Below are 13,088 nucleotides of genomic sequence, written 5' to 3' on the forward strand. Positions count from 1 at the left end.
TAATATCCATTCTTCAGGTAAAGGCACGTTAACACAATATTATTGCTTGTTTAGCTGTAGTTGTAATTACCATCATTATTAAATAACAAGTCAGTGATACATTAATTTGCATAATTTGCTACAACTTTCTTGTCTAATTATCATTATGGAGGTACCTTCCGCGGAAAGTTTTTAAGTAAGGCAATCTAATAAAATTATTTCTCCTTTAACAAGATGCGTAATCCGAACTGTCTGAAAATAAAAACAATATACCCTGCGCTGTGCCGCATTGTGCTCGACACACACGAGTATACAACAAAGACGATTTTAATATTGTAAATGGAATTTTAAAAATATTTAGAGGATATTATTCAGTAACTGAAGAGTGAGACGAATTTTCATATGCACTTATATCGTTAAGAAAGATTGCGATACGAGCTTGAATAAGGAAGAGGGTTATACTCTTCTCCTTATAATTATTAAATCGTTTACTCATATTACTCGAGTTTGTACATTTTAACACACGTATAAATTTCTTCTCAAACCTTTCGAGCTGGCTACGTGGTACGGCTCTTGTAATTGACAGTTTGCATTCGGGAAATTGTAGGTTCGTATCCCACTGTCGGTAGCTTCAAGACAATTTTCCGTGGTTTTCCTGTTTTACTAGAGGACCCTACACTTAATTAACCTATTAAAGGCATGCTTCCTGTTTTGAGGACATCGTTTTAATCTTATTTGACATTAAAGTCTACATTTCTGAATTTAAAACTGAAATAGTAGAAAAAAATAAATAACAGGTCAGTACTCGCAATTTATTCAAAATACATCAACAGGTTGTTGCCTTCATAATATCCTGCACCTTCCTTACTTTCGGAAGTAAAAATTAGGTTGATATCTTTATAGGTCTTCTTTTAAGGTCACATATGATGGTTTTCCAGTCCTAACCCCGTGCTTTCAACGTCCACAAATCGGTTTGAGCTAGTGCGATGTTAAACCATTGGTAACAACAACAAAAGCCTCAAGAGAAGAACAATATTTTTACTCCACCGTGACGTAAAGCGAGCATTTCCTAAACATTTTTCAGTGCGTATTGGACGTCCATAATTATGGCGCAAAGAGAACAAATTTACGGAAATGACATGAGCCATAATATCAAGACGTATATTTCAACCGACAGTCCTTTAAATGCACCTAAATGGCCAGGTTATTGAGAGAAACATTTCTGAGTTACACAATTAGAAACGTCCTAGGCCATAATTCTTAGGTCCACTAACATATTTTGAAGTAGCAAGGGTATTCAAACAAACAAACAAAACAAACCCCATGGCGCAACAGTCCCAAAGGGCAATGGCCTACCAAGCGATCGCTATTCACCCTGAAGGCTTGCAGGTTATGAGGTGTCGTATGGTCAACACGACGGATCTTCTCAACCGTACTTCTTGGCTTTCTAGACCGGGGTCGCCATCTCACCGTCAGATAGCTCCTTAATTGCAATAACGTAGGCTGAGTGGACCGCAAACCAGTCCTCAGATCCAGGTAAAAATCCCTGACCTAGCCGGAAATCAAACCCCGAACCTCCAGGTAAGGAGCAGGCTCGCTACCCCTACACCGCAGGGCCGGCATCAAGGGCATTCTGTTCTATAATAATTACGGTCTCCCAAGTATGCACGGAGGGTTAACATAGACTGATAGGTAGTGTTTAGAAGTATAGAGTAAAAACTGTGTAAGAACTTCTATATGTGTATAAAAATGTAAAACGGATTTATTTTAGAGCCATCATATGAAAAACCAAATAAGACTACTACTCCTAAAAGGTAAAAGGGGTTGGTGAACGATGTAGGGCTGGATGTAGGAGGAGACTATGTAGAATGTCAAAGAATAGTGTACACGTATTTGTACAGATCTGCAGCTTATTAAACCACCATAATCACCATCATTACAATCTAACAGAAAAACCTTTTCCTCAGAAATCACTGACGTCCAGTTAACCGCGAAATACTTTTAATTTACTTTAACCATTTGCTTTCCGTCGCACCGACACAAACAGGTCTTATGGAAACAATGGGAAAGGAAAGGGCTAGGAGTGGGAAGGAAGCGAATATAAGGCCTTAGCACTTGCCTGGTTTGAATGTGGGAAACCATGGAAAACCATCCTCAGGGCTGCCGAAATTAGGGTTCAAACCCACTACCTCCCGAATGCAAGCTAATAGCTACGTGACCCAAAACGCACGGCCACTTGCTCGGTGAATTTCTAAAATATCTAAAATGCGTGGATGAACATCGGCGCTGAACATTTTATGGTTTTGAATATTTCCATGGAACAAAAATGAAGTTTTTATGCTATACTACCAGCGTCATAACTATCACTAATAATTGACGTTTACGTGCATAATTTGTTTCAGATCAGCTTAAGACTTTAAAATTTTGATGCTTACCGGGCGTCATTCCATTCTTCTTTACAGTGGAACATCTTTCTCTCACACTCAGATGTAAGTATCAAACTATTACACGTTTCATGTACTGGTTACATAAATAAATAAGCAAACAAATAAAAGTAATATTTAAATTCCTGGCTGAGTCTTCTGACCCCAACTTGGCAGGTTCAATCCTGGCTCAGTCCGATGGTATTTGAAGGTGCTCAAATACGTCGGCCTCGTGCCAGTAATTTACTAGCACGTAAAAGAACTCCTATGCGGAAAATTTCCAGCACCTCGGAGTCTCCGAAAACCATCAAATTAATGGGACGTAAAATAAAATTATTATTAAAATTAAATATTCCCTTTTATGTTCACAGGTTACAAAATATGTGCATTTGACTCGGGTTCCTGAAATCAACGAAATCATCCATATTATCTTCATAGTGGCTTTAATCTCGTAATGTTAGGAAAATAAACACTGGTTCAGTTAGCCATGAGGCTGATGATGTCAGTAAGTCCCCCGCTTAAATGAACGATCGATAATAATTATCCAGTGTGTGCCGATTAAGAGTGGAAATAAAAAGCCTCTTGATACTGTGATTCCTGAACTGTGTCAGTCGTTCGTTATGCTATCTCTTGGGATTTACTAGTTCCGCGAAAATCCAATTTATGTAATGGACCTACATTACGAGAAATAGTTGAGTTATCAACAGTGTCGTCTACAGAGATAGTTATCTAGGAAATGCAAATCCTTCCTCACAGGTTATTTTTGAAATAGTAGATGTACCCGTGCTTCTCTACGGAATTCTACATTGTATACAGACTTCTACGTGAAGTAGTGTACATATTTTAAGATTATTTTTAATTGCTTGCATAGCTTTTAGCGTTACCCCAGAAACACGATGAAGAGATAGCCGTACATCGTTTATCGTCTGAAGGGAGTTTTAATTGTAATGGCAGGCCCTTGCCTCCAGCCAAAACAATCAAGTAGGGCAGTTTTAATTATCATGGTAAACACTCTCCATCTGTCTTTTTATATCTTCAGAAAAACTGTCTATGTTTTTCCTAAAGTCTTAAAGTATCTGCCAATGGACAGAAAACAAACATGAAAGGAATATTAACACAACAACTTGGTTTTCAATACGCATCTGCGTAAGTAAAAGTGCATACATTATCATTATAGACTGTTATGCCTTTCATCGTTCAGTCTGTAAGCCTCTGTGAATTTAACAAACGTCGCCACAATCCTCGATTTGCAACTAGTGCTGTGGCCTCATTTAGATCCATACCTCTTATCTTTAAATCGTTAGAAACTGAATCTAAACATCGTCGTCTTGGTCTACATCTACTTCTCTTACACTCCATAAGAGAGTCCATTTTTCTCCTAGGTAACCTATACTCCTCCATTCGCATCACATGACCCCACCACCGAAGCCGGTTTATGCGTACAGCTTCATCCACTGAGTTCATTCCTAAGTTAGCATTTATCTCCTCATTCCGAGTACCCTCCTGCCATTGTTCCCACCTGTTTTTACCAGCAATCATTCTTGCTACCTTCATGTCTGTTACTTCAAACTTATGAATAAGTTATCCTGGTCCACCCAGCTTTCGCTCCCGTAAAGCAAAGTTGGTCTGAAAACAGACCGATGTAAAAATAGTTTCGTCTGAGAGCTGACTTCCTTCTTACAGATTAGTGTTGATCGCAACTGCGAGCTCACTGCATTACCTTTACTACACCTTGATTCAATCTCACTATATCACCATCCTGGGAGAACACACAACCTAAATACTTGAAATTATCGACCTGTTCTATCACATATCTGACATTCAGTTCTGTTGAATTTCTTTCCTGCTGACATCAGTTTAGTCTTCGAAAGGCTAATTGTCGTACCATACTCATTTTACGTATTTTCAAGTTCCAAGATATTAGACTGCAGGCATTCAGCACAATCTGCCATTAAGACCAAGTCGTCAGCATAGGCCAGACTGCTTACTACATTTCCACCTAACTGAATCCCTACCTACCATTTTATACCTTTCAGCAGATGATCCATGTAAACAACGAACAGCAAGGGTGAATGATTACAGCCTTGTCTAAACCTTATAAGTACCCTGAACCAAAAACTCATTCTACCATCAATTCTCACTGAAGCCCAATTGACAACATAAATGCCTTTGATTGATTTTAATAATCTACCTTTAATTCCATAGTCCCCCAGTATGACGAACATCTTTTCCCTCGGTACCCTATCATATGCTTTCTCTAGACCTACGAAACATAAACACAACTGCCTATTCCTCTCGTGGCATTTTTCATTTACCTGGCGCATACTAAAAAATTTGATCGTGACAGCCTCTCTGTGGTCTGAAACCACACTGGTTTTCATCCAACTTTCTCTCAACGACTGATTGCACCCTCCCATCCAAGATGCCAATGAATACCTTGCCTGGTATAATAATGAATGAGATACCTCGATAGTTGTTGCAATCCTTCCTGTTCCCTTGCTTAAAAATAGGTGCAATTACTGCTTTTGTCCAATCTAAAGGTACCTTACCAACACTCCATGCTAATCTTACTACTCTATATAGCCATTTTATCCCTGCCTTCCCACTATACTTCACCATTTCACGTCTAATTTCATCCATTCCTGCTGCTTTATGAAAATGGAGTTTATTTACCATCCTTTACACTCCTTCAAGCGTAATTTCACCATCATTTTCCTCCTCCCCATGAGCTTGGCTGTTTGCAACACCACCAGGAATATTTTATTTTACGCTGAGAAGATGTTCAAAATATTCCTTCCACCTCTCCAGTGATTCCCTGGGATCTATTATGAGTTCACCTGAATTACTGTAAACAATGTTCATTTCCTTTTTCCCTCCCTTCCTAAGATTCTTTATTACTGTCCAGAAAGGTTTCCCTGCTGCTTAACCTAGCCTTTCCAGGTTATTACCAAAATCTTCCCACGACTTCTTTTTGGATTCAACAACTATTTGTTTCGCTCTGTTTCTTTCATCTACGTACAAATCCCTGTCTGTCTCGGTCCTTGTTTGGAGCCATTTCTAATAAGCCTTCCGTTTACGTTTACAAGATGCTCTCACTTCATCATTTCTCCAAGATCTTCGCTTTTACCCGTCTTTACACACAGTTGTTCCTAGATATTCCCTTGCTGTTTCTACTACAGCATCCCTGTATGCCATCCATTCTCTTTCTATACCCTGAACCTGCTTACTGTCTACTGACCGAAACTTCTCACTAATCATATCCATGCACTTCTGTCTAATTTTTTCGTCCTGGAGATTTTCTACCCTTTTTCGTTTGCAGACAGATTTCACTTTTTATACCCTAGACCTAGATATACTTAGTTCACTACAGATCGGATACTGGTCTGTCTCATCGAAATGTCCCCGGAAAACTCGTACATTCCTAACAGATTTCCTGAATTTGAAGTCGGTCAAGATATAGTCTATTATGGATCTGGTACCTCTAGCCTTTCATGTGTAGCGGTGAATAGCCTAATGCTGGAAGAATTTATTCGTAACTGCTAAATCCATACTAGCACAGAAGTCCAGCAAACGCTTCCCATTCTCATTAGCTTCCATATCTTCCTCACATTTACCAATCACGCTTTTCCTTCACTTTACATTGACTTAATACAATTCAATTTATCTTTCTCCGCCTTGACGGCTGCAGTGCCGAACCAATTGGAGCGGGCAGGGGAGGAGGTGCAGAGGCGTGTCTCCAGGTACGGAGTGTGCCAGCTTAGCATTGGCCAGCAGGTATTCATCGCTGATCGCGCGGAATTTGAAATGTCGCAACTTTTCGGCCCCGTAGTTAACGCTCTAATGAATGTTGGCACCCAAAATTGATGCCGACATCATTTTTACGTGTACCTCAATGCGTTTTCCAAGTTTCATCGCGATCGGCGACTAACCCATTGCCGATGTTTCCTTGTAAGTCTAGTTCATCAAACTCCAATGAACAAAAAAACGCATTTTATAGCTTAAAATTTTATTTCCGTGGATACAGTAATATAAAATAAATAATTTAAAAAACGATAGATAAATAATCACAAGATTCTAATTAATTAATTAAGTCTGCCATTATACTGTGAGTAAATGGAGACTATGTCTACTACCCAGACACTTCAGTGCATAGAACATAAATATATTGAATACTGAATTAGGCTGTCGTAATTTGCTAATATCGCTCTCTGTAATGAGAGCACGTCAAAGCACAGACAGGGAGTAGGTTCAGTATGTTGCCAGCAGTGATGCTATTGTTGCTACTTGCTCCGAAATGGCAACTTCACTGCACTGCATGAGAAGCATTATTCATGACTAGCGAATGTACCCGTGCTTCGCTACGGTATTCTACACTGTATTCGAATATCGAAGTAAATAGTGTACATGCAGTAAATAAGATTGTTTTAAAATTGCATGTCTCTTAGCGTTATCCGAGAAAGAGCATGGGGAGGTCCCCGTACGTTGTTTCCAATGTAAAGTGTTTGTTACGGATTTGTGATATAACGGCAGGCTCACTTGCCTACTGGCATTCACAATCGAGTTGGGAAGTTTACATTATAATTGCAGGCCCCATTGTCTACTACGCGGACAGAATCGATTTGGGGAGTTTTCGTTAAAATAGCAGCCCCCCTTTCCTACTTCCAGACAGATTACAGTTGAGGAGTTTCTATTATAATGGCAGGGAATTACCCTACTATCACTCGAAATTGAGTTGTGCAGTTATCATTATAATGCCAGGCCCATTTTCCTACTGCCAGCCAGCTTACTGCCAGTCACACCAAGATGGTGAGTTTCCATCAAAATAGCAGGCCACTATGCCTAATGCCAGTCACATTTTAGATGAGGACATTTCTTTATAATGTCGGGCACCCTTGCCTACTGCCAAACACAATCGGGTAGGGGAGTTTTAAACAAAACTGCATGCTCACTTGCCTTCTGCAAGTCAAATCGAGAAGTGAACTATTCATTACAATTGTAGGCCTTCCTTACTAATGACAGTTACACAGGAGTTGGAGAGGGAACCCTTTCCTACTGCCAGTCAAAGTCGGTGTGGGGAGTACTGAGTACTGATTACAATAGCAATTACAATAGCAGTCCCACCCTTTCTCGATCGCTACAAATCGACATCAGTGAATATATATAGATCGACATACGAAAGTATATGCGTGTTTACAATATTGAAGACGTTCATTTACAGATTAAATGCTACTAAACGTACGTCATATCGACAAAGGATTATACCATAAGACACGCCGGATTTAGTGGCCTAAAGGGCTGGTCCTATGATATCTCATCTATTCTTGGGTCAGATTGAGTTAGAAACGTGGAACAGGGTAAAGGTTTTTGTAAGATTATCTCACAGTACATTATTTTTCGAATAATTATGTGACAGCTACATACATAGCATTTGGCTCACATATGGCTACTGGGTGGGCCAATTTTCGTGAAGAGTTTGATGATTCTGTATTTCACATAAGTAATTGAAAGTATGAATTATGCATGTGAAAATTCCAAATTGACTTAACATCGATTAATAGAGAAAAATCAAACGTAAAAGGGATACATATACGGCAAAAGTCATAACACCAAGGTTGTAGATCATTCCAAATTGAACGGAGAATTTGCAATCTGTTATGTGATAGGAATTTCCGAAGGTCTGCACCATCATTAAAATTGCCTGCATATTTCGATATTCTTCGCGGATAAAAAGTGAAAAATTTAATGATCTTGGATGTTTTCCGTTCGTTACAGGCTAAAACGTATAATTTTGTCAAATTTCAATTACCTTCTTTTTCTTTTGTCAGATTATGCCGCAATCTGGATTTTGGGCGAGGCGGGTAAAAATCAGGACTTTCAGGAAACTAAACCAAAAATTATGGAGATGATCATTATGACCCCTTAAACGGAAAGCTGAACGAAAATTCCGCTAAAATAGTCAGTGTAGAGGCACACAGTCGTTACGATTTGATTTATATAGATAAGGAATCTGCTCCATGTAAAACACCTTTTGGGCTATGTCCGCTGGACTTAACCTGCAAAAGTGACCATTCATGATATCTCCCTTATTAATCCTCCTAACGAAAAAATGCACATGAAAAAAAGGTTTAGAGGTGGAATTCCATCACATTTGGTCGATTTCCAGTCAGGTTGGTCTTGTGGAAGAGTAAAATCACCATTTGTGTTCCCTATAAACCACCAGTCCATTCCGGAACATGAAATGTTATTTACGTTTAAAACCTACCTTTGGACAGGTGGATGCTAAATATAAATTTTGGTTCGAATGTCTTCAGTAGTTTTCAAGTTGTAAGGAATACGCTTTACACGCACCCGCTCGTGAGTTAAGTCTCCCTTCTTAATCCTCGTATCGAAATGATGCACATGAGAAAAAAGGTTTAGAAATTAATTTCTACCAAGGTAGGTAGATTCCCATTAAGTTTGCTTGTGTATATTTTGTGGAAGTGCAAAATCACTGTTTCGGTTTCGTATAAACCCCCAGTCAGTTCAAGGATTTAAAAACAATATTTGCCCTAAAACCTATCAAGGACAGGTGTATTCTAAATATGAATCTTGGTGGAAGTACATCCAGTAGTTTCTAGCACTCGCGTACATACGGCGTAATTAAGGAAGAAAATAATAGTTAAGAAAGTCGAAAGTAATAGAAAATGGATTATAACTGAGGACAGCCGGATAACGACAAATATGTAAATGCCAAGTGAACGTTTTGGAAAATCAAATGCCCCTCAAGAAATTATGCTAGTGTGAGTTATGAATATAATAAAGCGGTAACAGAGGAGAAATTTAGGTCCAGTGATTCTTAGGTAAACAAATAATAAGAAGATGACTAATGGTGTTATTACTTAATCTATTCGAGGGCGGTTATAACCTCCAACGATATTCCGCCAATATCCCGCAGATAGGCCGATTGACGCCTCTATTGCCTTGTACCCAAGGAACAACCACGAATTTAAAGCATGATGAGGAAAATGGCAATACGTTACTTCCCTGCTGGCATGCAGTCAGAGACGTTGCCATGGTAACCTGTAGTTTCGTTGTCGGTCTGTCGGTCATTCAATGCAGAGCATGGTACCAGCAGAAAATTGTAAATTTCTCCGTCATGTGAAGAGTAAGGTAAATTATGAACAAAACGAAAGTTGTTTATAATGAAGAGACGTTTCACGTACGGTAAACGAAGTTTACAGAAAATCAATAGTATAAGAGAAAATGGAGGAAAACCATTGTGGTTTTCCTATAAACCCCCCGTCTATTCAAAGATTTTAAAATGATATGTATATCGAAACTTTCCACGGGTTGAGTATACTCTAAATATGAAGCTTGGTTGAGATCTATCTAGCCGTTTCGACGTGATGGTGGAAAAACCAGTCTGGTTTTCCTATAAACCCCCGTCTATTCAAAGATTTTTAAATGATATGCATATAGAAACTTTCCACGGGATGAGTATACTCTAAATATGAAGTTTGGTTGAGATCTATCCAGCCGTTTCGACGTGATGGTGGAACAGACAAACAGACAAACAGACACGAAAAGTAAAAACCACCGATTCGGTCTTGAGTTGACCTAAAACGGATAAATATCTGAAAAATTGGCAAAAAAAAAGAAATTACAGACAGCGGACCCCCTACTATTTTATTTATATAGATTGTCTTTTATCAGTTATCGCTCTCAATACTGAAAAGCTTCAAAGTAGACAGTAGGACATGGTTCATTGTTAGGCTATTAGATGACGTTAACGTTATTACGTGAACCAAAATGACAGTTTCATCTCGCTGAATGACAGGTAATCATATTAACAAGGTTGTTCAGAAACGTTACAGATCTTTTCACATGGTTATGAGAGTATTTAGGCGTTTAGGTAAGGGTGTAAAGGAGAGTACTTGTCAGTCTCTGGTAATACCGCATTTAGAGTATGGCGCCAGTGTATGGAATCTTACTAGGACTACTTGATACGGGAACTGGAAAAATCAAAGGGAAGCAGCACGGTTTGTTCTGGGTGATTTCCGATAACGGAGTAGAGTTACGAAAATGTTGCAAACATTAGGCTGGGAAGACCTGGGAGTAAGGACAAGAGATGCTCGTCTATGTGGTATGTTCCGAGCTGTCAGTGGAGAGTTGGCGTGGGATGACATAAGTAGACGAATAAGCTTGAGTAGAGCTTTTAAAAGATCATAATATGAAGGTAAAGTTGGAGTTCAAGAGGACAAATATGGGCAAATATTCACTTTTAGGAGGAAGAGTGAGGGACTGGAATAAACGATCAAGGATAATGTTCGATAAACTTCCAAGTTCTTTGAAAATGTTGAAGAAAAAGCTAGGTAAACAACTGATAGGGAATCTGCCACTTGGTGACAGCCCCAAATGCAGATCATTGATGGTTGATGATGTTGATTGATGAGGCATTTTATCGAGAAGCAACCAAGCATATCAAATGCCATCTCACCCAAGTCATATCTCTACCATGAAAACACCTTGAACATGCTCCTCTTCTTGTAAACACACAACACACCACATTATAAACCACCTGAAAAGCACGCAATAGTGAACAATTTTCCCTCCTCACAGGTTTGGCTTCACGAAGGTGGTGGTGATAGTGGTTATTGTTTTAAGAGTAATTACAACTGGAAACCATCCTCTATTAAAACTAATCGGAGAAAAAGGAAAGAATTCGACTCTTTAAAAATGAAGGTATCCCCCAAGTAATACCCTAAAAAGGCCACGAAGGGCGTGAAAATGAACGACTCCCTGAGCGTCGCAAACCTAATGCTGTTGAAGTCGGAAGAGGACAAGAATTGTCTAAGGGACGTCAGATAGGAGAATGGCGCAAGTAAGTGGAAGCTATGCCAGAATCAACTAGAGGGCCGGTGATCACCACACACACTTCCAAGATGAACACAGGGCCCTCCTTAGGCAGGCATAGCGTGGATATATTCTACTACACCCACCCTTAAGTGGTCGTCCGAAATGGCGTCCGGCCTTAAAACAGGGTGTCCACATGCACAACATAGATCACACCCTCGACCCCGTCAGTGTATGGGAAAACTGGCAGGAGAACAAGAGTAAGAAAATCACCACGAGAGACACTTGTATTTCCTTTTACAGAATAATTACATATTTATTGCTTCTTATCGTTCGTTAAAATTACGAATTATAGCACATAAATACGAAATGAAGCCAAGTAGATCTAATATCAGAATACATTTTGATTTCGCTCTATATTTGCAGTAAATTAAAACAAAGCGTCAATTTGAATGATATGATTGGGGTGATCATTTCTGTACATTAATTTTGAGTCACTCTGTAGAAACCAGAGTTCCGGTCTTAGAAAAATTATGCTAAATACACTTGTAAAAACAGTGGAACTCTGATTTGCATCGAGGATCATTCTCTATCCAAACGATCGAAACCCGATCCGTAATTATGGCTGGCAAATATACCCTGCGGCACCTCTCCGTGTTCCCGATGATAGCACGGGATCAATAGGTTCGCATCAGACATCGGCGATTACGGCTCCTAACTTCCACATCTGTTGACATTCACTCGGTGTTCAACTGATTAGCCTTGCTATGGTGTTACCGTTCCGTCCTCTGGGCGCGTTCAGGAGCAAGCAGCGCCCTTGAGGACAACGGGGAACAACATGTGAGTGAGCAGACGTGTCCTCTATGATGTAAGGAACAAATCATGCTCTCAAGGATGTGTTTCTAGTACATGTGAAGTCTGACAACTTGCACAGTTATGAAATCTATTGTGCGTACATTATTATTACTTCATTATATATAATAGTTTTACAATTGAGTTTAGAGACCGATGACCTTCGATGTTGATGCTTGCTTGCTTGATGCTTGTTGTTTTAAGGGGCCTAACATCAAAGGTCATCGGCCCACCTTCGATGTTAGGCCCCTTAAAGCACCAATGATCATCATCATCATCAATTGGGTTTATGTACTTCTTAGGTACTACATACATAGAAAGGTAATATTCAGTACATACGCACATATTATATGTACATACAATACTGAAAACTAAATTTGACAGAGATATTTATAGGGTATTTACAATACAAAAAAATTCAAGATTATTACAAGACGAATTTAATTAGTCCTCTGTATATGATAGATGGTTAATGCTTGTAAACTTCCTTTCTATACGGCAAATGGCTAGGAATGCTACATTTTGTAATTCTGTGTATGTGAGAGGGGGAGGATGAAATGCTTCAGTGCTCCTGTGTAGTGTCTTTCGTACAATACCATTACATCCAATTACTAGTGGAATGATGATAACATTGTTGAGTTTCCACAAAGCCAGATCTGTGTACTTGGATACCTTATCTGTATTTTTTTTATTTTTAAGAATTTGATTTAGGTCGCACCGACATAAAGAGGTCTTACGACGACGATGTGTTAGGAAAGCCTAGCAGTAGGAAGGAAGCGGCCGTGGCCTTAATTCAGATACAGTCCCAGCATGTGTTTGGTTCGAAAATGGGAAACCACGGGAAATCATCTTCAGGGCTACGGACAGTGCTTTTTGAACCCATTGTCTCCCGGATGCAAGCTCACAGTTGCGCGCCCCTAACCGCACGGCCAACTCGCCCGGTACCTTATCTGTATATGTTGATTGAAGGTAGTGGGGAATAGGGTAGGCTATGTCAATTAT

This window comes from Anabrus simplex, chromosome 1 (assembly GCF_040414725.1).
Source record: "Anabrus simplex isolate iqAnaSimp1 chromosome 1, ASM4041472v1, whole genome shotgun sequence".
In the NCBI taxonomy this organism is placed as follows: Eukaryota; Metazoa; Arthropoda; class Insecta; order Orthoptera; family Tettigoniidae; genus Anabrus; species Anabrus simplex.